The sequence below is a fragment of the Cebus imitator genome, unplaced genomic scaffold (genome assembly GCF_001604975.1).
Source record: "Cebus imitator isolate Cc_AM_T3 unplaced genomic scaffold, Cebus_imitator-1.0 Scaffold119, whole genome shotgun sequence".
NCBI lineage: Eukaryota > Metazoa > Chordata > Mammalia > Primates > Cebidae > Cebus > Cebus imitator.
Window position 1 is genome coordinate 5548568 of NW_016107434.1, and position 4593 is coordinate 5553160.

The window sequence follows — 4593 nt, forward strand, 5'->3', positions numbered from 1 at the left end:
CCTGTAATCCCAGCTACTCAGGAGGCTGAGGCAGGAGAATTGCCTGAACCCAGGAGGCGGAGATTGCGGTGAGCCGAGATCGCGCCATTGCACTCCAACCCGGGTAACAAGAGCGAAACTCGGTCTCAAAAAAAAAAAAAAAAAATTAGCTGGGCGCATTGGCGCACACATAGTCCCAGCTACTCCGGATCGCGCCACTGCCCTGCAGCCTGGCGCCTGGCGACAGAGCGAGACTCTTTCTCAAAAAAAAAAAAAAAAGATTAGCTGTCTTCTGGAAAATATCATTGCTTTCCTTAGCAGGTATCCTTGCCTCTCAGGTAACAGCTGAGCTTCGGCTCAGAACTGAGTTACTGCCATGTTGGCCAGGCTGGTCTGGAACTCCTGATCTCAGGTGATTTGCCTACCTCTGCCTCCCAAAGTGCTGGGATTACAGGCGTGAGCCACCGCACCTGGCCCTCACTTATCTTTAAACTTTGTAATTGCCTAATTCTTAAAACAACATTGATACAAGACTTTGTGTTTTTTTGTTGTTGTTGTTTTTTTTTTTTTTTGAGACAAGAGTCTGGCTCTGTTGGTCAGGCTGGAGTGCAGTGGTACGATCTCGGCTTACTGTAACCTGTGCCTCCCGCGTTCAAGCGATTCTCATGCCTCAGCCTCCCAAGTAGCTGGGACACCAGAATCTAGGCTTGGCTTACCATTACCCTTGGAAGATTATCAATTTGTACTTTAACTGTCAAACTGTACAATGAGTCACAGGAATCTAGGCCATCAGTATACCTAAGGAAATTTTATAAAATTACCCTTTTCAGCTGGGCGCAGTGGCTCATGCCTGTAATTCCAGCTCCTTTCGAGGCAGAGGCAGGCATATCACCTGAGGCCAGGAGTTTGAGATCAGCCTGGGTAACATGGCAATACTCCATCTCTACCAAAAAATATAAAAATTAGCTGGGCATGGTGGGGCACACCTGTAGTCTCAGCTACTCAAGAGGCTGAGGTGAGAGGATCACTTGAGCCCAGGAGGCAGAGGTTGCAGTGAGCTGAGGTCATGCCACTGCACTCTAGCTTGGGTGAGCCCAGCTGCATAAAAATTTAATATCGGCTGGGTGTGGTGGCTCATGCCTGTAATCCAAGCACTTTGGAGGCCAAGGCAGGTGGATCACCTGAGGTTGGGAGTTCAAGAACAGCCTGACCAACATGGTGAAAGCCAGTCTTAAAGAAAAAAAGAAAAAAAAATTAAATGAAAAAAAAGGAAAAAAAAATTTGTATGAACTTCCATGCCCTCTTGGGCCTCTTGTTAGAGTATTTGCTCTAAATAACTCTTGCTATCTAAAATTCAGTCAATAGGTAACTTCAGCACTTGCTTTTTACATATTAGCAGACACGTGTTTGAATAGACTAAGGCCTGTAGGTCTGTTTGAATAGACTAAGAAGGCGGGTTCATGCCTGTAATCCCAGCACTTTGGGAGGCCAAGACGGATGGATCACGAGGTCAAGAAATCCAGACCATCCTGGTCAACATGGTGAAACCCTGTCTCTACTAAAAATACAAAAATTAGCTGGGCATGGTGGCGCACGCTGTAGTCCCAGCTACTCGGGAGGCTGAGGCAGGAGAATTGCTTGCACCCAGGAGACGGAGGTTGCGGTGAGCCGAGATCGCGCCATTGCACTCCAGCCTGGGTAACAAGAGCGAAACTCTGTCTCAAAAAAAAAAGAATAATCACATTAAAAACAAAAACAGGGGCAGGGCATGGTGGCTCACACCTGTAATCCAAGCACTTTGGAGTCCAAGGTGGGCAGATCATCTGAGGTCGGGAGTTCAAGGCCAGCCTGACCAACATGGTGAAACCTCGTCTTTAAAAAAAAAAAAAAAAAAAAAACAGGACACCTGATCTCAAAAAGGATTTTAGTCCTGCTTTTGGATGGGGTGAAGCAGGGGTAATTGGAAATAAAATTTGGATTTCAAAATATTGAACTTGGAGCCAGGTGTGGTGGCTCACGCCTGTAATCCCAGCTCTTTGGCCAACATGGTGAAACCCTGTCTGTACTAAAAATACAAAATTAGCCAGGTGTGGGGGCACATGTCTGTAATGCCAGCTACTTGGGAGGCTGAGACAGAAGAATCGCCTGAACCTGGGAGGCAGAGGTTGCAATGAGCCAAGATTGCGCCACTGCACTCCAGCCTGGGCAACAAGAGTGAAACTCCGTGTCAAAAAAAAAAAAAAAAAAAGTGAACTCAGAACACTTTAATGCCTTGTAGGAAGAATGAAAATAATATAGGCATTGAGATAATCAGGGAAAAACTGGAATACTTGGCCACAATCCAAGATATGGGTGAAGACAGTATATTACATATATATACACACACAAATATATATAAAAATTTTTTGAGATATATTTTATTTGAGATATATAATATATATATTGATATTACATATATATTTTTATTTTTATATTTTATATATATATAAAATATATAAAATTTGAGAAATTCCATTTCAAGATATGCATATATATTCTATATATGTGTATATATATATGTGTGTACATATTGTATATATATGTGTGTATATATATGTATATCTTGAGATGGAATTTCACTTTTGTTGCCCAGGCTAGAGAGCAGTGGCATGATCTCAGCTCACTGCAACCTCCGCCTCCCAGGTTCAAGCAATTCTCCTGCCTCAGCCTCCCAAATAGCTGGGATTACAAGATGCCACCATGCCTGACTAATTTTTTGTCTTTTTAGTAGATACGAGGTTTCACCATGTTGTCTCAAACTCCTGACCTCAGAGGCAGTACACTGGCCGCTGATCTGCCCACCTCTGACTTCCAAAGTGCTGGGACTACAGGTATGGGCCACCACACCTGGCCAGATAGTATATTATGTATTAAAACATGGTTGTTTAAACATGCACTCTGGAGTCCAACAGATTTGTGATTATTTTTTACTTTTTTATTTTTATTTTTTGAGACAAGAGTCTCAAAACATGTGCCACCACACCTGGTCCAATGGATCTGTGTTTATATCCTCCTCTGCTACTGACCAGCAGGGTGACCTATGCTGCAGAAGAAAATAAGGTTTGTAATCTCATCAATCCTGAATGGGGCCAGAGAGTGGTCCTTGAGTCTGCAGTAAGATCAGATGATGATAATGTAGCAAAGGGGCCAGGCTAGGTTCTCCATTTGAAAAGTCTCACCTCAGTCTCATTCTCATAACAATCCCCGGCTCAACACATCCTAATAAGTGAGAAAAACTGTCCGAAGGAAGAACCCACTACCCCTTGCTCTGGCTGAGCTTCTTTGAAATTCAAAGCTATTGGCGTTACAGCAATTGGATGTTAGATTTCTCAAGACCATGTCTCTAAATCTCCAATACCTGCTCACTGCTACCACTTGTAGAGTCCATGTATGAGTTTCATGAATAAAGCTTGCCTCTCAAGTGGAGATGGAGCTATATTAGAGAGGGGGCATAATAAAGTCCTTCTACTAGTTTAAATACATGCTCAACATTTACAAACTATTGTGTGAGTTTGGGCAAATTAACTCCTCTAATCTTCCAGTTTTCTCATCTATAAAGTGGGAATAATAATAGCACCCACTTTTTATAGGCTGTATTATCATTCAAATTAGATAATATACATAAAGCACTTAGCATATCATCTGGCATATAGCTAGCACAAACAATGATAGCTATAATCTAAAACAATCTAGGCTGGGCAAAGTGGCTCACGCCTGTAATCCTAGCACTTTGGGAGGCTGAGGCAGGTAGATACCTGAGGTCAGGAGTTCAAGATCAGCTTGAACAACATGTTGAAATCACATCTCTACTAAAAATATAGAAATTAGCCAGGTGTAGTGGCGGACTCCTGTGATCCCAGCTACTCTGGAGGCTGAGGCAGGAGAATCACTAGAATCCGAGAGGCAGAGACTGCAGTGAGCCGAGATCACACCATTTGTGCTCCAGCCTGGGCAACAGAGTAAGACTCTGTCTCAAAAATAAATAAATAAATAAAACAAGCAGTTCTTACTGTCTGTAATGAAACAGTTGGCTTTCATTAGTGACAGTTTGCTTGAAAAGTGTGTATTAGGGCTCAGATTGTCTACCTGGTAATGAGTCAAACTGATACATAGTTCTCTAACTCAGTTGGAATCCAGATGAATCTGCTTCCCTGTCTCAGGAGTACATCAGGCTGGAGTAGCTTGCAACCTTCGGTACAGTACTCATGGTCTCAGGAGCTTGTCACTGCAGTACACTGGCCTCCTTGTTTGGCATCATTTAGCTCTCTGATCTAAGACGATATGTCCCAGGAACTTGATTTATAGATTACCAAGCCACACTTTTCCAAATGTGCCTAGAGGTCCTTAGGACTACCCCAAGGTCTGGGGCTCATGAGCTATAATAACACTGTGGTGTTTACAATACCATTATGGTGCTTATATGGGTTAAGACATTGGAATGCAAACTGGTTGAAGGACTTACTCGTGATTACAAAGCAACAACTGAATTCAAACTTGAAGCCAAGTTACTGATTCTAGCTCAGTATACTTTCAAGGCTATACTTTTTTGTCATTTTTCTAATATTATATTTGCCT